General features: G+C 48.3%; 1 long non-coding RNA gene across 5 annotated transcripts; it reads right to left on the bottom strand.

The window, feature by feature from the left end:
• Positions 1–299: 299 nt before the first annotated feature.
• Positions 300–23,731, bottom strand: LOC103667752. Of its 5 annotated transcripts, none has more exons than XR_005833279.1 (7): positions 22,809–23,731; positions 16,844–16,904; positions 15,227–15,377; positions 11,538–11,617; positions 8,643–8,769; positions 8,046–8,294; positions 300–842 (listed from the first exon to the last, which is right to left on the bottom strand). It is a non-coding gene; the product is annotated as an uncharacterized LOC103667752 (long non-coding RNA). The 5 variants fall into 5 exon arrangements; XR_005833278.1 differs by having other exon boundaries at positions 8,046–8,769; positions 22,809–22,921; positions 23,114–23,731; XR_569849.2 differs by having other exon boundaries at positions 8,046–8,769.

Genomic DNA, 23,731 nt, shown 5'->3' with positions numbered 1-23,731 from the left:
AGATGCCAAGTATAGTAAAGAGTCAACATGTTCTAAGGCTTTTAAGCAAGATCTAATTTACATTTTCAAAAGATTTCCAAAGTTTCCAAGAAAAGAATAAACTAAAAAGAAATAAGAATAGGGGCGCCTGGGTGGCTCAGTCCGTTGAGCATCTGACTCTTGATTTCAGCTCGGCTCATGATCTCAGGGTCGTGAGACTGAGCCCTGAGTCGGCCTCTGCGTTCAGTGGGGAGTCTGCTTGAGATTTTCTCCCTCTGCCCGCCTCCCCTGCCCACTCTCTCTCTCCCTCTGATCTCTGTCTCCGTCTGTCTATCTCCTTCCCCCTCTTACCCCATCAAGCCCGTGTACACACATTCACAGCAAAACCTCATGCACTCACCTGCTAGACCCCAGCTGTGATGAGAGTACAGGAATGATGGTGCACACCCAGGGCCCCAGTGACAAATTTCAACGCATCACTCAGTTCAAGGAAAGGAAATCAGGCGTAAATGCTGCATTTACTCAACAGTGACTATGTGCCAGGCATTGTGCCAGGGACTTTCACATTTGGTAGCGTGGGTACTATGATGGACTTGCACATTTGTGTCCCCCCAAATTCATATGTCGAAATCCAAATCCCCATTGTGATGGTGTCAGGAGGTGGGGTTTCTGGGAGGACATTAGGTGATAGGAAGGGAGCCCTCATGAATGGGATTAGTGCCTTTCTAAAGGGGCCCCTAGAGAGGTTCCTTGCCCCTTCCACCATGTGAGGGCATATTGGATGATGGCCATCCATGAATCAGGAAGCAGGTCTTCACCAGCCACGGAACTTTCCGGGAGCTTGATCTTGAACTTCCCTGCCTCTAGAATGTGAGAATAAATTTCTGTTGTTTATAAACCACTCAATCAATGATATTTTTATTATAATAGCCTGAACAGACTAAGACATATATCAAATTAATTATTATTATTCCCATTTTAATAGGCGAGGAAACTGAAGCTTGAAGAGATTAATAATTATTATATTGATATCTCACAGCTATTTTTAAGGGCAGAGGTAGGATTTGAATTCAGAGCTATATGATGATCCCTTTATGAAAGGTGTATGTCATGTTTATAACAAACATCAGGAACACTCATCCAAAGGAATGACTCTCTAATGGTGAAATTTCAGACTTTAAAACACCTGGATGAAGGCAGGTACCTTTGAGCACTTGTTATAGGCAACACCTTACTCTCCTCTGACCATGACAATTACAAGCCCAGGTCCATGCACAGCATCTGGCAGGCAGTGACGTCTGAGAGCAACCAGAAAGAGGTGGGGGTGGCTGCCCAACTCCACAAGCAGTGACAGCAGAGCTGAGTTCAGTTCAGGTTTGCTTGGGCAGGTACAGCCTTGAGTCACTCTGTGGCCTCTTACACTGGGTTTCACTACGAGTCACATCTGATCTAGCTCCAGAAACACCACCACAGTCTTGTGGGGAGAAAATCAAAAAGGGCATGAGAGGCTCCCCAATCCTGGGATTAATTTCCTTGGGGCAGCCACCTGGCCAAGGACACTGTACCCTGGGGACCCAGAGAAGAAGGACGGATCCAGTAGGGTTTGATCAGAGAAGTCGGGCTGCTCTGAGTGACACTGAACAAGGGATTGGTCATAAAGGTTAGACCTCACCCACCTATGGAAGCTGGGGGAGTCAGTGGCAGCTTGTCACCTCTGCACCTGGTGAGGACCTGAGCTCACTGTGGTCAGCAGCTCTGGTAATGAGGAATGATCATGGGACTTAAAGTGGGGCAAGCAACCCAAACCGGAGGCACAGGGAGCACTGGAAGCAAGGAGCATCGGCCGGAACCCGTGGCTTCCTTTCACGCCTGGCGAGCTGGACAACACAGGGCACCTGCCAGAGCGGCTGTCTTCTCCATGGAACGGCACAGCCACGAGCTGCTGGCTCCGAGACTCCATAGGAGGAGCCGGGGGTGGGGCAGGGGGAGCTGGAGGAAGCGCTGGCTCCAGGGTGGCCACGCGCCCACAGAATGAGCCACGAGGTCAGCCTGAGCTGGGGGCCGCCGGTGCTCTCCCCCAGGCTGCGGGGCTGCTGCTGCTTCCCTTCTGCCTTCCCAACAGCAAGCAAATGCCCCTTGTGCCAGACCTAGCTTGGAACCGGACGGGGAGGAGGGTTCTAGGAGACACTGGCAGCTTCGCTAAATTGACACAAAACCAAGGCATATCAAGAGGAGAGCTCTAAAGACCAGTGACTCCGTAAACGAAAGGTTTTATAATATGGGAGGGGTGGAAAGAGAATTCCTATTCAAAGCTGTCATGCAACCCCGGCCGCGTCCTTCTGCAAGAAACAATTCAGGCATGGAGTGGGTCAGAGCTGGGAAGCCATTGGCAAGCTCTGATGCGCAAGGCACCGTCTGCGGCCTCGCTGGGGGGTACAGAGCTTCAAGGTAGTACCCTGTCCTCAGGAGGAGGGACACAAGGCAGACACGACCCACACAGACATTTACACATGGGCTACCCCGGATGCCTGCAGGAGACTTCCAAACTCTGCCGAGGGTTTGCTCCAACCAGAGGCTCTAGCATCAACAGGCTGGGCTCATACTCAGCCTTGCCCCCGACTAGATGTATGATTCAGAGCAATTTACTTCATTGCTCTGAGCTTCCACTCCCTGATAATACAGACACAGTAACAACACTTTTGTCGTAAGTTGATGATAAGCATAAAAAGTGATTATGTATGTGAAGTACTGGCTCCTAGTAGATACCCAGTAAATGGCAGCCATTTCAGATTGTATCGTCACCATCACCATCATCATCATCACCACTGTTCGTTCTTGGACCCAACACCCAACTGAGTAAATGTGTGGCTTTAGTGTCACAGACACACAAATATGCAAAATACATATAAGCGCCCCATCCCCTAAAGAATCAGCACTTTGAGTGGCGCCTGGGTGGCTCAGTAGGTTAAGCCTCCAACTCTTGGTTTCAGCTCAGCTCATGATCTCATGGGTCCTGAGATCGAGCCCTGCATGGGGGCTCTGTGCTCAGCGGGGAGTCAGCTTGAGGATTCTCTCCCTCTGTCTTTCCCCCCCCTCGTCCTCTCTTTCTCTCTCTCTCTCAAAGAAATAATCTTAAAAAAAAAAAAAGAATCAGCAGTTTGAATAAGCCAATGTATTCTGTGTATTAATTTGTTCATTCGATAAATGGTATGGGGCTACTACCATGCAGGACATGTGGCCAAAACATGGTATAAGCCTCAAATGACCAGTGTAGACAATGTCCTTAGGAATTGAAGTCCGGTTCAGCAAACATGGTCTAGGTCTCCCACAGGACTCCAAAGGAAGGGATTATACCGTGGCTGGCAGTGGCCAAGGCTCAGAGAGCAAGTAGCCTTGGAGTCCAGCTCTGAAGATGGGGGGTGTTCACTCGAGGAGGCGGGAGGGGCACTCTCCAGGAGCAGAGTAGGAGGTGAGCACTGGGCTGGGGCTGGAAAGCCCCTGCTGCGGCCAAAGGGAGTGAGAGAGCAGAGCAGGTTTTTCAGGGACTCAATAGGCCAAGAAGCAGACCGTACATTGCTTTGAAGGCCAAGATCAGGACTTCCGTCTCCAGGGCGGCGGCGAGCCATGGAAGTTCATACAGAGAAGGTGCACGATGAAAGCCAAGTTTCAGCACAGCTAAGGTGGCAAAAGTCTGTGGGCTGTCTTGAGTTGGGGACACATTGTAAAAAGCAAGACCAGTTGGAAATCCTGACACAGAAATGCAGGCAGCACAGAGAGGTCTGTGCGAGATGATAATACTGCAAAGAGGAATGCAAGAAATAGTTTGAAGGAGAGAAGCAACGGTTCGTGGTGCCTGCTTGCACGCCAGTGCGGGGATGCTAAGAAGGAGCCAAGATCCCAAGCCTGGGTGGTGTGAAGAGACGCAGGGAAGCTGGGGCTAGGGAGTAGAAGAGAGAAAAGAGGCTGTGTCCCATGTGGGGATTCAGTGGGTCCCACCAAAGATCAGGGTAACTGGCCTGAGGAACCTGGCTGGTTGAGAGCAGAAGGGATGGGTGTGAGAGAAGGACGGGCTGAACTTGGGGAATGCCCAGACACAGCTGAGTTAGTGTCCACAAGGTGGTCATCGTGGCCACAGTCAGGGTCCCTTGGGAATCCGATGGTACATCCAAAGGGCTGAAGAGTGATCATGAAGGGACTGCTTACAGTGATCATAAAAGATCAACCACCCTCCCCAACCTGAAGACGAGAAGAGGGAATGATATTCCCTGGAGCCCAGTGGGGGGGGGGGGCTGTCCAATCAGAGCGGTGGCTGTTCGGGCACGCAGCTGCTGCCCCAGCCTCCGATGGTCCAGCAGAGAGCAAGAGGAATACCACCTACTCCAGCTTTTCTCTCCCCACACCTTCTCATTTCTTAAGAACACTCTCATCAGCCAAACCCAAGCAGAAGCCACAGGATAAGGAAGTGTGGGCAGAAAAGGATGAACAGAGACCTTGGGGAGAAAATGGAGAATAACCAGAACATTGACCCAGTAGGATTCCTTAGCTCAACGTCATCCTCGGAGCAAAAGTAGAAATGATTCATTTATATCCCTAGTAATATAAACGTGTGTAACATTCCGCACTTCATAGAGCACCTTCACACGGATGCTCTCTTCCGAGCTACACAGCGCCCCTGTGTAGACAAGACCGTGCTCTTCAGGTCAGTTTATCTCTGAAGCCTGGAGACGTTAAAACATTGTATCCGAAGTCAGTCACACGGTGAGGGAACTACGAAATTCGAATTAGAAATAAGGCTCTCTGACTCCTAATCCAGTGCTCCGCCCCAGATGTGAAATTCATTTCCCGGGGAAGACACCATGCTGTGAACGCCATGACGAAACTGCTGTCCTGAATGTGGTATGCCTCCTGGTGCCTGCCCGGCTGGGGGTTCGGAGCCTTCTTGGGTTGTTTTCAATAAGCAAATATTCCTGACACTTCAATTATCCCAATCCGAACAATGAACACACTGTGTAAGAAGCTTCGTCCATTTCATTCAGTTGGATGCAATGAGAAAGCTTTGTGTGCATTCCCTCAAAAAAAAAAAAATTGCCCAACAAAACAGAAATTGTTGTAATGGAAACATCTAGGCTAGGAAAAAAAAAAAAGGCTCTGTGTTTTAGGAACCTGGCTCTGATTCTTTTCATCTTCATCACTGTGTCTTGGCAGAGAAAGTGTCTTCTGTCAGGAACCCATGCCTTCCCTTCTACAAATCGAAGCAAGGCCTTCCCACATGTAGACAACACTGAACTGTGTTTGGTAAGGTATTTTTTTAAACGTTACTGTGTTGGGTGTCTTGTCATTTCCATATACATCCTCCCAAGCGCCTCCCTCTACCCGCTGTTAGGAGTTGAAGTGTGTCCCCCAATAAAAATATGTTGACTCTCTAATTCTCCAGTACCTCAGAATGCGACCTTATTTGGAAATCAGGTCCATAGAGAGGTAATCATGTTAAAATGAGGTCATTAGAATGGGCCCTATTCCAATATGACTGGTATCCTTTAAAAAGGGGAAATGTGGACACAGAGACAAAAACCCAGAGAGGGAAAATGATCTGAAGAGACAGGGAGAAGATGGCCATCCCCCAGACAAGGAATGCCTGAGGCCACCAGAAGCTAGGAGCGAGCTCAGAACCAGATGCTTCCCTAGTGCTTCTACGACGTAGACACACTTACATCCAAGAAGCAGCCAGAAAGTGGTAGTTATTTCCTTGGCAAAACGCAAGGTTTTATCAAAACATGTCCAAAGGGAATGTTAGGAAACTTTGTATAAATTAAATGTTACTGCTCTTTCCAGCCTCGCAAGAGGAGTTCCAGTGTCAGTGGCTGCTGTTGTTACCCGAATTCATCAGGACACTGTGGGTTACAAGTGCTAGAACGTCCACACCCAAGTGGTTTAGACAATAAAGATGACTTCTTGGCTCCCACACCTGAAAACGCAGATGTAGTCTTGACTTTAGATGCAGTTTGATCAAGGCTGTAGACAAATTTCTGTGACTCTTTCAATCTTGCCTCTTCGGTGTGTAGCTGGCTTCCCTCATGGTAACAAACGGATTGCAGTGTGTCTCTCTGAACCCCAGGGGAAGAAGGCTCCTATACCCCAGACCCCCCAGCAGAAGCCCCAGATGTGGTGCTGATGACACCATCCCTGGCCAGTTCTAAGGGAAAGCCAACTGCTGATCGGCTTGTGATGACCTGTGTGGTCCAATCACTATGGCCACAAGCCTGGGACTCCCTGCTGGCTTGGCTCATTTGGGGCCTACTTCTGGAGCTGGAGGGAAGTGACCAGACAAGCCGGCAGCTACTGGATAGGAGATGAGCAAAACGGATGAAGAATCAGCACAACGTGCCATCCAGCACTAAACCTAACCTTTGTCCATTACCCTGAACACCCCAGCCTTCCATAAACCTTGCTGCACCCACACGGTGAGGATCTGACTTTCAGGAAACCCGAGCTTGGGCCATGACCATCTGCTAGACTATGAAATCCAGAATATGAAGGTTTCTTTGCATATCTTAGGAGGGATTGTGAGTAGAGGAGGTGAGACTGTATTTATTTTATTTATCAAGCACTGTTTCAGTTTCTATGGAGACGTAAGTTCTCCCAAAACGTAGTATCTTAAAATAACAATGATCCTTTATTATGTCTCACTGTTCCTGTGGATGTCAGTGGGCATATCTGGCTCAGGGTCTGCCCTGTGCTTGCGGGAATTGGGTGGCTGGGCCTGAGTCATCACAGAGGCTGCTCTGCTCACCCGTCTGGCACCGGCTCCAGGGCACCTCCAACAGCAGAGGCTCCTCGGCCAGCCCTCTGTTCCTGTGTGGTCTCTTCATGTGACCCCTCCCGTGTGGCAGTCCAGGGCAGGGGTCCCAAGGTGCATGCGTGTGTGTGTGTGTGTGTGTGTGTGTGTGTGTATGTGTGTGTGTGTCCATATACATATACATAGAGAGACAAAGAGACAGAAAGATAGGCAGACCCATGTGACCCAGACACGGAAGCCAGTAGCTTCCCTGCTGCAGCCCTGTGCTCATCAAAGCAGTCACAATGTCCCACTGGGTCAGGAGGAGGACAATCAAACTCTACCCCTTATTAGGGAACATTTTATTTATTTATTTGAGAGGGAGAGAGAGAGTGCAAGCAGGGTGGCGGGCTGAGCAGGGAGCCCAGTTCAGGGCTGGATCCCAGGACCCTGAGATCATGACGCTTAACCAACTGAGCCAGGTGTCCCAAGAGAATGGCAAGGTTCTTGATTAAAAATATATATATATACCCACTGTGTCTGTGTATGGACACTATAATCTGCCACATTCAGAGCATGTACGTACCATATCGTGTTCTAAGTACAAATCAACTCATTTAATGAGCTGGGTACTAGACTTCCTTCTGCAGAAAGCGATGGGGTGTCCCCGTGTGCTTGGTCCTCACTATTTCAGCACCTCGTAGCTCAACTTTCAAATGCCAAGACTTAGCCTGAGACCTTCTGCCTGCTGTGTTCTGGCATGCCAGATATGTTGGGAAAGAAATATCCTGTAGGAGTAGCCATCAACTAGTAACCGACAGGAGCTGGTGTATACATTCCCTGGCACCTTTGCTCCTTGGTTGGCAGGGCGGGGATTTCATTCTGAGGCCCGTGTCCTAGCCTGATCCCCCAAGTTCCCCACGGGCATTAAGCTCCAGTGGCCCACGGTGGTGACCTTCGTGGTAACACAATTTGATCGGCTGCCTTCCTTCCCTGTCATCTTCCCACCACTACTGGTGTTTCCCATGCCTCCCATATAAACTAGGTAAATTTGAAACTTCAGTGGGGCAAACCCAAACTAAGACTTTAACCTGGCCCAAGATCCTTCAACTAGGACTTCGATTCCAGATTGCCACTTCAAGTAGCTTTGAGAAGCCCTTTCTTAGCACCTTAAACTATGGGACATGAGAGAAAAGGCAGTGCTGAAGAAGATAAAAAGCCCTGGGAGAGGTGATGGGAAAGGTCCGGTTCAGACCCGGGATGCTCAAAGGTTACATCCGCCAGCACTTACGAGCTTCCGCGGTGAGCCAGCCGCTGCACGAAATGCCAGAGACCCGCAGCTCTCCGATTCTGGGACAGGCAGAACTCCTGGCCAAGCTCACCCTCAAGGCCCTGGTGGGAACCACAGTGAGGCTTTTCGATGAGAAAGCCCTCCTCCGGTGGAAGACTCACTTCGGGAGCTCTGGGGCTCGGGCATGAACCAGCACAGGTGGGCTAGGGTGACTGGATCAGCTCGGCGGCCGGAAGGAAACTTCGCAGGCTGCGTGGCAGACACAACAGAAACTGTGCTCTCTCCCAGTTCTGGAGGCTCCCTCCGAGATCAAAGCGCAGCCGATCAGTCCGTGGTGAGGGATCTCTTCCTGGCTCACACGGGGCCCTGAGACGCCCTCAGATCAGGGAGAGAGGGTGGGGACGAGAGAGACAGAGAGAGAGCACAGCACACACAGAGAGAGAGAGAGCTCTGGTGTCTCTTCTTCTAAGGACACTGATCTATCAGATCGGCCCAACCCCCACCCCTGTCATTTCACCTTAGCTACCCCCTTATAGGCCGTATCTCCAAATACGGTCATCACGTCAGGGCTTGAACGTAATTTTGCAGGCACTCAACTCAGTTCACAGCGGGGAGGTTCTGGTAGATTTCTGCAGGCGCGCACACCTCTTAAAGCATTTTGTGTTTGGTTTAGTTCGTAGTTGTCATCATCACCGGTGGCAAGTTAAGGCAGAAGCGCTTTTAACTACAAAAGATAGTTTTAAAATGTAAAGGCGTACATGTTGTGTGATTGGATGGCCCAGTAGCCCATCTGAAAGAAGTGCTTTCAACCACCTCCCAGGGCAACCTGTGCTGCTCCGTTTTGGGGAGGGGGCATCTGCGTTAAAGAGCCTTCGTAAAGACATCCCCCATTTTTCCCAAGAACCCAAAGTTGTTTTCCTAGGAATATATCATCTCACTTACTCTCCAGCCTTCTGAGTGATACCTGTGTGATAAAAAATAAATTAGAAGCCTGCTGCTTTGGCCAAACAGCTGGATTTCATAGCTGCTAATTGAGCCAGCACCATCTTGGACTTTAAGAGAAAAACTCCGATTGGTGAATCTCATCACTGTCCCTTTTCTCTCTCTTTGTAGACTAAACAACAATCATTCATTTTATAATGATTGAGCACATTTTAGGTGTGAGGCAACGTGCCACCTGCTTTTCACGGGGCTGTGCCTTCAGCAGCTAACGGAAATGAGAGGAGGTGAACAGGAGCTAGGACCAGGCCTCGGTCACGGACCTGCGGACGCCCTGTCCCTACTCACCTGGCTGCACCTGTGAGAGACCGTTTACCACATTCCGGCAACTTTTCAACTGAGGTGTCTGTACTGCTCTTGTCTCCTCCGGAGGTTTTCTCTGACCTCATTGGGAACAAACCTCAGTCCACGCTCAGCCAATGGAGGACTCGGAGGTAGACCACACAGTTTCCCAGAGAGCCCTCAGCACGATCTCACCCCACTGGTGGTAGCCCACATTTGAACAGACACGTTATTGACCTCTCTCCCTTCTTTGTCTCGTCTTCCACACTTTGTCATTTGTGGGTTCTAGGGTTCGTTTCCCAAATTCACTACATGAACCCGAACCTTTGTCTCGGCATCTTCTTTTGGGGAACTCAAACTGAGACCATCATTTACTGTGGTCAGCAAATACCCAACATGCATGCCACCCTCTCCATTCCAGTGCTCTTGACAGACATGCCTATGGACCATGGCTTCTTCCCATAGAATCTGGAAAATGACTTAGAATTCTCTGAGCAGCCATTGGGAGCTGCCCAGTATTGGCATGTGGGATGAAATCCACTTCCCATCTCAGCCATAAAGAATAAATGCCAAAAGGGCAGTAGTCAGGAGATGCTTTAAGAGTTTAGGAGCAGGAGAGTTAGACTATGGTGGGCTAGAGAGAAGAGAAAGTATCCACGGTGGTAGGACCTGCACTGACCCTTGAAAGATCGCCACGGTCCTGCCATAGCTTCCTGGGTGGCGAGTAACCAACGGCATAGATCGGGGGATGTGCCCGGTATGTTCAGAACGCAGAGGATATAGGCCACAGAGGAGTTTATATTGGCTTTGCCAGATGGATTACATCAAGGATCTTGAGAACTTTTTCCTACAAAAAGCGTGTAGGTTTTCGTTTCTTGATCTCCTTAGTTCTGGTGATTTTGATCTTCACCCAACTTGATTCATTCTTCACCCGGTATCAAACTTTGAAACTGCCCCCTCTACAACCTTGAACTCTGAATGTTGTCTTTCTTCATTTCCTGGCTCTTTCCTTCAGAGTCCTTTCCTCCTCCTGTCAACACCCATAACGGCGGGTATAAATTATGAAGATGGCTCAGAAGTTTCGGTCTATCCTTCACTTCAGTTACCCAATGAATATTTCCAGCTGGTTGTCTTAACAGCCACTCGAAGTCCACATGCCCAAAGTCAAACTCATTTTTACCCAAGGAAGCTTGCTGCTTCCTTAGTTTTCTGAAGGGCACCACTGTTCCTCTCTCTATCAACCATGCTCTCAGAACCCAGGAGGAAAGAAAACTAATCTAAATAGAATGCCAGGTACCACGCTACTTATCGTCACCCCCTAGTCTCATTTAATCCTCACAACAGCCAAGGACATAAACAATACTCTCTCCATTTTTAAGTGAGAGAACAGAGGCTAAGAGGAGTTAAAGCATTTGCCTGAAATTAGAAAGTAGAGCTAAAAGTAGTTTTAAAAAATAGAGCTGGGATTCAAACTCAGGTCTGTTTGACTCTAAAGTTTGTGTTCTTATCATTCTTCACCAAGATCTTTTATTTTCCCTGGAAATAACTCTTGCCTCTGTCTATCCCTTCCATTTCCCTGCTACCACTCCCATCTAATGTTGCACCCCAGGGGTGTCTCTAACAGGTCTCGCTGCTCATAACAGCCAAGGGCAGGAGATGCACACAACACAGCAACAGGTGCATGCTACAGGGAGACTGATGTTCAGCCTGCCTAATGCATGGTCTCTGGCCTCAGAAGAATGTACAGCTCAGCAGAGACTATAGGAGAGAGACGGTAGGAGGAATGTGAGAGGAAAGGGTAGGAGTGGAGAGAGGGGAGAAGGGAATTGGGTGTGGGCTATGGAGAGAATCTGCCAGTGTCATGGTTTGCTATGGAAACCTTTGGTCTGCTCTGCCCCCAGTCTATTTCTGGGTACTCTTCCTCACCCCTCCCTGCTATCCACACAGGCACAACATGGGCAACCACGATTGTAAAATGGGACCTCCTTCCCCTAACACCATCCTAAATGCAAACCCAAGCAGCCTAATGAAGCACTTCTAGAGGGCGTTTGTGAGCATCAGCTGGATTTCTTTTTAGTATTACTGGCCAACACTGTCAAGCTCTTACTAATGGGCTAGACTCTGTGCTAAACACTTTCTAGGCATTGCATTGTTTAATCCACACGACAACCACATTCTGCATAAAGGCAGGTTGGGCTCACAAAAACGTACCTGGGGTCCCAAGGTTGAGACTGCCAGCTCCAGGGCCCTGTATACTTCACCACTATATTGAAGGGCCAGCCCAGCATATCCTTCAAAAAAGATGGTTTTTGTCACAAAAGTAACATAGTCACACAGTGTGTGTGTATATGTGTATATGTGGTCACCATAAAGTGTAGATAAACAAAAGAACATGAAACATCTTATTACCTCACCATCCGGAAATAACTACTGTTAACATGTTAGCAAATGTGCCCCCGGACTTCTTTATGCCTACACACACTATTCCCCTTTAATGAAAACAGAATTATACAGTGCAGATAGTTTTGTAACTTTTGTTCATAAAACAGTGTATAGCGCATTTCTTTCTTTATCATTAAAATAGTCTCCTATGCTACGGGAAGTGGTATAGAGCTGCTATCTTCCTTTGAATGGATGTACCACAACTTATTTAACCAGTCCTTATTGTTAGACATTTAGGGTTTGGGTTTTGTTTGGTTTTTCAGCCTTGCACTCTTGGAAGTAATTCTGTAATGGACACCCTTATGGTCAAAGCCTTCCGAACAGGCTCCTCAGAGCCTCCTCCAAATCCCTCAACACTCTGTAGCGGGAGGGGACATGGCTTTGGCACATGGCGCCTCATCTGCTTGGAGCGCTCCTCCTCACTCTCCACTTATAGGCTCTCAAGTCTTGGCCGAAATGCAGCTTCTTCAGGAAGCCTTCCAAGACTGTCTGGACCAGATCAGGTCCCTTGGTTGTTTGGGCTCATGGACCCTACTCAGCTCCTTTGTTGCACTAGACACATTTGAGATTCACTAATTGGTCATGTAATTCTTTGTCTAATGGCAATCTTCCCTATTAGATTATTAGTTTCATGAGGGCAGCATCTGTGACTCCATCTTTCACTATGCTATCCCCAGAGCAGAGCAAGGGCATGCAGTAAGTACTTAGGGTCTTTGAAAAAATAAATGAATGAATCTTTGTGGACATCCTTATCTATTTTCTTGACTGAAGCCAAAGCATATGGCTCAAATAACAGACACATTGTTATGATTTTTCATACATTGTTCAATTGTCCTCTAGAAAAGTAATGATTCCTATCCCATCATTAGTGTGTATGTAGAGTGCAAGTCTCCCTTTTGTGCACCTTCGGACAAACCATCACTTATTTTTTAAAAGCCAGTTAAAAATGACTGCCAAATTACATCAATGGTATTGGAGTTGACCCCCAAATCAAATTATGTATAGACAGTACAGTCAGTTACTATTTTACAAAATGTATTCTGAATCCACAGAGCAGATCTTTCTGCTTATGTATTTATTATGACTCTATGGTATTAGTTCTACTGTCGGATCCTAGGTTACCTGATTTTTACAATGATAACTAACATTTGCTGGGGACCCACTGCCTCAAGACACCATGCCTGTGCTTTTCCTGCATTGTCTTATTTAACCTGTGCACAGCCTTAATGAGATAAATATCTTGATGACTCCCGATCACAGATGAGTAACTGAGGCATAGAGAGGTTAGGTGACTTGCCTGAGGTCACACAACTAACCAGTAATGGTGTCAATATTTGCACACAGCCTTGATTCTAGAACCTATGTGCTGAGCTAAGCATTACACAGCTTCCAGTTCCAACAAATAGCCCCTACCTTTTCAGATCCCACTTCCAAGATGCCTTGAGTTAAAAAAAATCTTGGATCCAACATTATTTCAAAATTGTCCTTCTAGAGATAATTTAAGGACTTGCTATATGTCATACACCTTACATCAACTCATTTTTCATTATTTTTATTTCAGTGTTATTATTATTGCCATTTTACAGACGACAGACTGAGGCTCATGTAAATTACGTGACTTGCGCATACAGCTAGGAAGCAGTAGAACCAAAATCTCAATCTACAACCTGTAACCTCTTGCCGGCTTCCCCAGCTGGCTCCCAGCAATTACATGGGGCTTATTCATTGACCACTTTTTTTTTTAGCCAGGACTTTTATGAAATCAACTCATCTGCTGGAAAAAAGTACTTGTATAAGAAGAGAGAAGATTCCAGTTCCAGTGTTGCCGCTAACTAACTCTGTGATCTCAGGCACAGAGGAATCATGAGCTTCCACTTCTGGAGGCACCTGGGTGGCTCAGTCGGTTAAGCAACCAAGTCTTGATTTCCACTCAAGTCATGATCTCAGGGTTGTGAGCTGGAGTCCTGAGTCAGGCTTCACGCTCAGTGAGGAGTCTGCTTAAGATTCTCTCTCCCTCTGCCCCCCACCCTCACCCACACACACTCTCTACCACTCTATCTCTCTCAGTAAAATAAATAAATAATACAAATAAATAAAAAGGCCCTTCCACTTCTAAATTCTGCAACCCTATGCACTGGGCAATGGGAAGAACATCAACTCTAACCCCAGAAAGATCTGTTTTCAAAATGTGGCTTGCCACTTCCCAGCCAATGGATCTTGGTCATGACGGTTAAATGTTTTGAACTTTATTTTCCTCATCATTGAAATGGAGATGATAGGTTCCTTGCTGTGTAATTATGAGAATTCAAGCCAGCACATGGGACCCCTCCTGGCGCATAGCTGGCATCCGTGAGGAGAGGGGCGCCGGTGCCCGTGCTGGCTGTGCTGGTGGCTGGCGGGTGGCTTCCCTCCGTGGCCTGTGCAAGCCTCAGTCTCACCGTAGGACTCTCCACCCACATTCATCTCTGCTCCAGCTCACACACACTCACACCTTTGAACTTTCCTGTGACTCTGAGACAAACTTTTCAGCCTCTCTTCAGGTGACCTTCATTTGTACGGAAAATCTGAAACTGTACAGTCAGAGTTGCGTAACTGTGAGACTGGCCTATAAAGGAAGCCGCTCTTCTCTTCCTCCAGCAATTTTTTTTTTCAGCGACTTGAGGCATTCCCCTTGTGGGCGTGTGATCTCCCCAAAGGCAGCAATAGCTCAGGCAGCCACAACCACAGCCCTCAGCCGCTGCAAGCGAGCGTGCAGAGCACCTGGCCTCCTGCAGATCCTGAGCTCTGAGAGGTTCCATCTGGTGGCCGCCTGAGAAAAGGCCTCTGGGCTCCCCCAGAGCAGTGAGCGCGCGGGAGCTCGCTGTCCTTACCCGGGGCGCAAAACCGCCTCTGGGAGAATCTCGGTTCAATGCCCATGACGCAGGACCCCAGACACCAGAACCAACAGCCTCAGATGACCCTCTGGCCGCTCTCAACACACCCTTGGCTACAGTCCGGGTGGCAGAGTGAAGTGTTACCACGTCAGTGCAGGGCTGCTACAGGGATGGCAGAAATTTCTTAATTTCAGAAATAGGACAAGAGCTACAGAAACGGGCTGTCTTCTACCTGGTGGTCCTTCGCCCTGGTCACGCTTCAGTATCACTGGGAGGAAAAATGGGCAAAAGATGGGGCCAAATATCACGACAGCGAGTTTTTACATCAAGCTCACTATGTGCAAGACACTTAATAATCTCTGAAACCCCAAGGGGTAGATAACATCATTATCTTTACTTCACACACGAAGAATGGGGGGGGGGGTAAATAACTTGCCTGAAGGCCCTCAGCCAAGAAGACGCAAAGACAGGGTTTGAATCCCCACAGCAGCTTGGTTTCAAGCACTAAACTCTAAACCGCTGCATTTCACCAAAGAAACATTTCAAGGGACTGATCAAAATATGAAAAAAAGTGCTTAACCTCACCGGTGACCAGGGAGCTGGTGTGGTGGAGTGCACACGTGCAAACAGCCAGGGAGTCCACATCGGGCCTTGCAGAAAGCCGATCTGTCAGGTCTGTCAGAGCGCATGCTGGGAGTGCCCCTGGGCAGGAGCACACCTCCAGCGCTCCGTGCCTCTGAAATACGCACAGAGTGTTACGTGCGAGGATGCCCCCTATAACACCGTCCCTGCGAGGTCTCTAGCCATCTCTGTCTGCGACTCGGTAAAGCACCTGGCACCTGCTAGGCGTGCCAGGACTATTTACAGAAATAGATGAGCAGTATTTATTTCGCTAAATAATGATGCGTTTGTCCACATATTTCAACAGTGCTACTAACGATTCACCAGTACAAGTGTGACCAGACCTGAGTTCCGCAGAACTAGAAGAAATGAGAAAGGCTCTTCTCCTCCCAGCTCTTTGTGCCGAGAGGATGGCCGCGACCCGCTGTGTTCTCCCGGCTCCCCAGCCCTGCGGCTGCCGACTGGGTTCCGCCAGTGGGACACACCAGTGGATCGGAAGGAGGAGTGAGAGGTTGGAGTACTGATTCTCCTCTCTTCCCTCTCCATGACAAGTTGAAGTTTCCTGAGTGGTTGAAATTCCTTGCAGCCCCAGCTAGCCTCAGCTCTCTCTGAATGCTGCCCTTCCTCTATGGCTATGACTCACACTGGCTTGGTGGTACCTTTCCTTCCCCTTCAGGTCTCTAAGAGGGGACAGTTTCCGTCATCGCTAGTCTCCCGTTGCATCACCATCCCCGTTGCTTCCATGCACCTGCCCTCAGCTCTGTAGCTACCCCCCCTCAAACAAAACAGGCTTCAGTTGAAGCCCTTGAGTTCACCATCGTTTTGCAAGGATCCTAAGTGGTTCAACCTCAGAGTTTCATCCAGTGCCTGTGCACCTGCAGTGTTCTGGGAAGTCAATCTGGTACTGGTGTTACCAGCAGAAGGAAGTCAGTCCCTTCCACCTGCTGGCTCGGGCAAGCACCATAGCACAGATCTCCCAAGGGCCGGTGCAGGATTTCTTCCTCCAAATCTGGTCAGGGCTTAGCTCTTTTCTAGGGGACAATGAATTAGGATGGTGTACATTCTGTTCAAGTGGTTCCTGTTCAGGCGTCAGTATCAGATAAATCTGAACCCAGTGAAAACATCTATGCCTTTAGAAAGCTCCTAAGAACTTGATCCAATAGGACAAATGTAGTGAGTTCAAGGAAGCCAGGGGAGCTAAGTGGAAGTAAAGCTGCTTCTCCCGGGTGTCCCCATTTCAGAAAAGGGCACCACCAACCAGCTCATCCCAAACCTACACCCCTAAAATCTCTTGCTCCAGCCCTCGAAACCTCTCTCTGGTTCTCCCTCTCTTACCCATCGCCATTTCTATTGCCTTGGTCCAGTTCCTCACCTTTTCTCGTCTGGCTTCTGATGGGCATGAGGAGTGGATGGTGTCCTCACCTCTGAATTCCCCACCTAGCACCATGTCTGGCATCTGGTGGGTCCTCAGTAAGGTGGATTGTATGACTAAAAGTCTATCACGGTGGCCTCTCGCCTTTCTTCCCCCACCCATCCATCCCCCCACCTCCCCCACGAGGTCTTTCTCAGAAATATGCTTACATTATTTCTTGAAGTCCTTCAGTGGTCCACTGTGATTCTTAGTGAGGGGTCGCCAAACTCCCTGTAAAGACAGAGCAGATGTTTTAGGTTGCTGGGCCATGTCGGCTGCTGTAGTGTGAAAGCAGCCATACACGGGACATGATGAATGAGCTCGGTTGTAGTCCAATAAAACTCGACCGACAAAAACAAGGGGCAGCCTAGATGCGGCCCCCAGGCCTCAGTTGCCAGCCCTGCTGTAAGCCCATTCAAGCTGCCCGGCATGGCCCGGCGTCTGTCTAGCTTTGTCCCTGGCTCTCCTCTGTCACACACTGCTCTCCCGCTTCTTATAGTCCTTCACATGTGCTATGTGCTTCCCAGTATGCGTGACTTTGCACTTGTTCTTCCTTTCTAGAAATCCCTTCTGCCATCGCTACGTCTCTGAAACATGTCTTTCAAAACTCCTTGCTTTTGATGTCTTCCCTATATACCCTCCCCTCCCCTCCCCTGCCCTGGAGAGTAACCTCGCCCTCCTTCTGTTGCCTTTTTGTTTGCTCCTGCTTCCATGATGCACTTAACCCTCTCTCCTGGCATTACTTCTCGACATGTCTGTGTCCAATTACGGAAGGGGATGACGCCTGGTGCAGGGACGCTTAAGAAATGTTAAATTGAATTGAAGCCGAGGTACCTTTCAGTACAGTGATTCCGGGGGTCCCAGAGAGAACTCCAGGTTTTGCTTGTGACCCCAACATAATTCTTAATTAGTGCCCCTTTTCACTCTCTGAAGTGACCCATGTTTATGGTAAATGATATGGTTGCCCCCCCCTTTCAGCGTCCTTTGAACCACAGTGCATAGGGGGTTGGGCTGCCTGGCCTGTCCTTGGAGCCAGCAACAGAAGGGCGCAGGTGTCCTTGCCAGTGTTGGCCAGCAGATCCACATCCCTGGCTTCTGCAGGCCCCAGCCTAAACAGCTGGGGGGGGCAGGCTGAAGAGGTTGCTCGCGCAAGTTCAAAAGTCTGTGCACATGCAGCCCGGTGGGCTGGGGCCAATCAAGGCATCCACCACAGTCACACTTTCAAGGAGGGCACAGTCCCACAGTGGCCAGTTATCCCTGCCCTATCCATGACCCAGAACAGCCCTCACCAAAGCCAGATCAGTGTGGAGAGAGCAACAGGACTTCATACTCAGTGCAGGAAATCCTTCAAACGCTGGTCCCACCAGGGGCAGCTCATGCACGGTGCCTGTCTGTACAAAGTGGGGATACTTTATTGTAGCGACCGTCCTTCATCAAGGGTCAGAGGAGTGGCTCCTGGACAAGGTGCCCAGAAAAGAGAAAGAGAATGCTGAATGCCCATCCCCCCCACGCCTCCTCCACTTGTTTGACAAGCAGTCTGGTTACCCTAGCCTCTTTCCTGAACTTCCTCCCTCCTCCCCCGCACCTCAGACACTTCCATCTCTGTTCCCTGGGCCCCTCACAAGAATACGAAATGGCCACCCGGATGTGGGGCTGCATAAGGAGCCCTTGGTTCTTTGAAATCCATCTCAAATCCAGGAGTGGTTCCCACAGCACTCAGAGCTCTGAAATCAGAGTAAAAGGCAACTGAATGCATTTACCAAAAATGTGTCCCTCTTCATGTGAGTCTCGAGGAGTTATCTGCACAGCCATCTCCCCACAGCGGCCCTCCCAAAAGGTCAGCCTTATTATTTCCAAGAGAATCAAGCTCCTTCTTGACCTCAAGGTTCTAACTCGTGACCTTGAATCTATGCTCCTGACTTTTTGTTTAATAAGTCATTTGAGTAGCTTTTGAATAATTCCCACCCCAACCCAGCTACATTCAGTTTTTCCAAAAGGAGACGCCTCCCTCATTGTGTATCAGGCAATGCCCTGCTTTAAAAATACATGCCAAGAAGCAAAAATGCAAACTTGGAAAACAAAGTGATCACTAGCAGACACTCGGAAGGATTCTCTGCACAATGAGCAGTTTCTTTACAAATTGAAAGCACTCCTGAATTTGCTTGTAACTTCTTAAAGCAGAGACTTCAGGAACCCCTGTCAAATAAAGACCATGTCTCAAATTATAGCAGAAGGAAAACAGGAACCAATTATTCCAAATTTCTCAGAAACACTCCTTTTTTGTCCCCTATCTCAACTTACATTACACAGAACATAGGTGTATGCTTGAACCAGAACCAAAAAAATAAAATAAAATTCTGCACCAAAGAATATGACAAAGCAATTTGGTGGCAAAAGCTGTGAATTCTAAGACTTTTCAGCAAATTGGTGATTTATTGCCCACCACACACAGGATACTCCATAGACTTAGAACAGGGAGTCATAACTGAACCAGGAATCCTCCCTGTTCTCAAGGAGCTATCCATTCAGAGGATAAGTAAGAGAGAATACAAACAATTTACATAAGACAGCAAATGAGCTATGAGATCTTGAACAATTTATGCAACCTTACTAAGTTGGCTTCGTCGAAAATAAAAATGGAAGTTGGTATCTCATAGGCTCTCCATGAGGGTTAGAGGAGGTGATGCCGGTCAAGGGTACATACAATGCCGGGGAACAGAACGGCCATCATCAGGTGTTAGCCGTCCAACTCCTGTAGCTCTCGTCCACCCACATGTGTCTTACCTGCTCATTGCAGAAAGTAGAAAGAAGAAATTATTCAGTTAGGAGAATCAAGGAAGGCTGTGTGGAGGAAGTGGAATGTCAGAAGGTCTTTGGGGGGGAGATGATGTCAGGGAGGAGGAGTCCACACGAAGGGGGTGTGTGAACTACAGCTGGAGGAAGGACCGGCTCCTACACAGGAGCATAGGCCAGGTTCTAGAGGCTGTGGACAGGTCTGGCTGGCATGAAGGACACATAACAGGGAGAAATGGGGGGCGGGGAGGTAAGGCTGGGAACAAAGGTCGAGATCAAATTTTGAAGGAAGTTTCACCTTCCCTGCTGAGATATTTGAGTGTTACCTTATAGGCCATAGGGAGCCACCAAAGGTTTCTGAGGAGAGAAGTAATATTCTGAGTTATATGTGAGATATGTTTTTCTGTTAGCAGTGGACCAAATACATAACAGCAAAGAGACTGATCAAAAGGCTATGTTAATTCCCTGGGCAGGAGGTTAACGAGGGCTAAGGAAACGCAGAGACTGTAGAATACAAATGAAGGAGACGTTCTGGAGGAAGACTGGCAGGCCCAGTTCCAGGAAGGATGGCTGCAGTCAGCTTTCAGGAATTCACATTTTGAACTTGGGTATGGATGCCATTAAAAAAGTTAGGGAACCCAGGAAGAAGAACCAGTCCCGGGTCCAGGTGAGAGGATATCTGTAGCTCTAGGGTCTGACTCGAAGCCTTCTACTGGCAAGAAGGCCTTGAATAGAAATGACTCTGTTTCGTCATCTGTGAAATGGGGATATGAGTCTATTCCATAACTTCACACAAATAGCTTTCCTGATTTCTAAGTTTGGGCTTCTCAGGGGCTGAAGTCTCTTCAGTCATGATTCACTATAATTTGGGGAGTAAATGAATCACCCCCTGTGAGCCTATTTATATCTATTACTAGTTAGTCAGGAAGCCTAACACAGGCTGGCAAAGTCAACTATGGGCCCAATATTCTAAAAGCATCAACTTGGAAACCAGAAGATGGGTTTCAACTGTTTGCTAAATGTCAGTTCCTCTGGTGTCTAAAACTCCAACAGCAGTTATTGAAACCCTATAATTTCTTGGCAACTTGGATGAAAATTATAATCCTGTATCTGTCAGGTCGGTCAGAAAAATGAACCATACTAGGTATTTTAACAGAGAGAAGATAATGTAGGGATTTGGTTAAATACATGCTGGAGGACTGACAAAGCAAAATGAACTGACACCAAGGTAAGAGTTGCCACCACCACCAAGGAGGACAAAGAGAAAAGAATGGGGCCCTCAGAACCTATAAGCTTAGAGAAAGGTCCCATAGAACTGGGGCTCAGAGCTCCATGAAGGGAGCGCTGCCCAGCTCGTGCTGCTCTGTGAGGGGTGCAGTGAGGCTGACTCTAGACATGCTGGAAGAAGCCCACCCAGAACCAACTAGCCCTGCTGGGTGAAGCAGTGATGCTGGCATGACCAGCCACATAGGAAGGAACAGGTGTCCTCTCCTCTGCTCCTTCCCTCCTGCCCCCTACTGGAAGAACCAACAGGAAGCCAGCTAACAAAGGAGAAGTAATTTGCAGAGTCCCAGCATCACAGAGACTATAGAAGGGTGAATTTTGAGCTGAGAACCAATAGTTGAGTAAGTAACACGAGGACTTTTACATAGCACATGATTTGATAAACATCAGATCGCCGTACTTATTTTCTGAACAAGCAACCACAAAACATAGGAACTGATTCAGATAATAGAGCATGGGCTAGAAATATTAAGCTCTTCTCCTGCAAGCCTCAAAGAAAAGGAACAACTATTTTTTTGTTTTTGTTTTTGTTTTTTGGAGTGGAAGTTATTGTACTGGTGGAATCCGTTATGTATATCGAGGCAGACGTACCCTAAGCTTGCCCCCTTTGGTTTATGCCCCTGAATAATCCCCGCCCCTCAGTGCAGGCAAGACCTGGGAATTGCTTTTAACTAGTAGAGGAGGCAAAGGTGATGAGATGTCAGCCCTTTGATTACATTACGTTATGTGGATTCTATCCCAGCGGATTGCAGCGAGAAAGTTCCCCTGTCAGCCTTGTCTTCACGGCAAACATCCGAGTTGTGAAGTGCTGGTGGCTTCTAGGAGCTGAGGCTGGTTTCCAGCCGACAGCCAGGAAGAAGCAGGGACCCTCAGTCATTCGGCTACAAGCAATGAATTCTAAATAACCACTTCAATGAACCTGGAAACGATCATCCTCAGAGCCCCCAGGTCAAGGCCTGGTTGCAGCCCTTCTGAGACCTTGGGCTGAGAGGCCCCCCGAGCTGTGCTCAGACTCCTGATGCGTGGAAACCATGTCAGTGCATTAAACTGTGTTAAGAAGCGTGTGTTGTTTTAAGCCGCTTGCTTTGTGGTAATTTGTTACACGGCAATACAAAACTAACAGGGGGAGGATCCTTATTTGTCTCTATCCCCTGGACATTCAACATTGGCCTAAAGTTTATTGCAGCTAACATGGGCCACGAGTTTTCAGTCTCCGAGAAGCCAGCACAGGAGAGCAAGGAGACAAGACCCAGTCCGGTCCATCGGGGCACGATGTGGTCACGATGTACATGTGCCCGAGGGGCCTCCGAGCCCAGGGGAGGACAGGCTGACAAGAGCAGGGGTATGGGAAGCCTTCAGAGGAGGAAGTGTTAGTTAAAGGAAGATTAATTAGTTAATTAGGAAAGGGGGCTTTAGGCAGAAGTCCAAAAAATTTAGATCATTCTGGATTGCTGATCAATCTTCTCCAACCTCATACATGTAGCGGAAATCAGAAGCGGTGCTTCCGTAAACTGTTTTGCTTCCATCGGATTTACACTCATATTCCAGCGTTCAATTGAAAATCCAGAATCCAGAAGAGTCAAAAAAAGAAAAAGTGTGCTTGAACGTAAATATGTCTCTTGATAGAGATTAGATTAGCAATTGTTTGTCTTAATAACCAGCACTTCCTCTTGACACTGTGCCCAAAACAACCTTAAAAAGCTCCGATTTCATGAAACGTGTCACTTCCTCTCCACTCACAGCCCCCTTTTTCCTTCCTTCCCCTGGGTCTTACTTTTTTTTTTTTAATGTAATACTTCAGTGTTTGAAATAATACCCCTCTTTGGCAGGCTGATATGCTGTAACTCCCCTTTTTCCGGGGGGAGTTTTGATCTCAGCCAAGGTCACAAAACAGCAGAGCTCAGATTCAGATCCTCACCCCAGGAGCCTCTAGATGAGAGCCCCACAGCAGTTTTCTTGTCATCGTCTGAGCTTGGATGGGCCTCCCACCCACACCGGACTCTGCAGGCGCCTCCCTCCCTTCCCATAACTTCTCGGAGCCGGTTCTTTGGGACTCACACTCATGACCAACGCAGCCTCGCCACTCATTTTCAGGCCAGTCAGGGAAACTTCGAGGCAGAACCGTGACGGTGGGGACCAGCGCCTCCTGTCTCACTTTGGACCTGATTGCCCTGCACGAAGGAGTAGAGGACAGAGCAGATGAAAGAACAGAGGGAAGGGAAAAGTGACTCCGGCTGCTTTCAACCACACCCACGTAAGGAGCTGAGGGATTTCTTGCATGTTTGGCTCAAGACTTAAGTCCCTGTCCCCACTCCTGTCTCTTTCACATCAGGTTCCCAAACATGTGCTGATCAATCTCTTACCCGTCTCGAGTCATCACGGAAGGTGCTGGGGAGGAACCCTGTCTTCTCTGAGTTCTCTAAAGTGCCATGTACGGCTCCTCCCACAAGGGCAGTATCATTAGTCATGTAGAAATGCTGCGGGGCTACCGTCTCCTTTAAGGTGGGCTATTAACTTTTCAGAGAGTGTGAAGTGCTACTACTCTATTTTAAATAAAGCTAATGCCTAGGGACCCACATTCAAAGTTCTAAAACAGCAGCTGCTCACCCACCACCACCCACAGATCGAACGATTGAGATTTTTTTTTTTTCAGCTTGGCCTATTATTTATTTAGAATCAGTACTGATTTCTATCTGGATGATGTAGCCATTCAAGCTGACGTCTCAAAAAGCATGCAATAGTACAGTCTGTCTCCCTTAAAAACATGCTAGGGAGGTCCTGTAGCAGGGCCCTCCATAGCTGTGAGCTGGCTTCTCCCAGATACGAGAGTGCTCACGAACCGACCAGAATCACCGGCTTCTCCTTAGCTTGCTGAGACCATGCTCAGACCACAGACGCCTAAGCCGGAGGCGTCAGAGCTAAAAGCCTAGGCAACAAGGGCTCATTTCTTTCTTTCTTTCTTTTTTTTTTTTTTTCCTTTC

Source organism: Ursus maritimus, unplaced genomic scaffold (assembly GCF_017311325.1).
Source record: "Ursus maritimus isolate PB19 unplaced genomic scaffold, ASM1731132v1 scaffold_7, whole genome shotgun sequence".
Lineage (NCBI taxonomy): Eukaryota > Metazoa > Chordata > Mammalia > Carnivora > Ursidae > Ursus > Ursus maritimus.
This window is presented reverse-complemented; position numbering and strand designations above follow the sequence as displayed.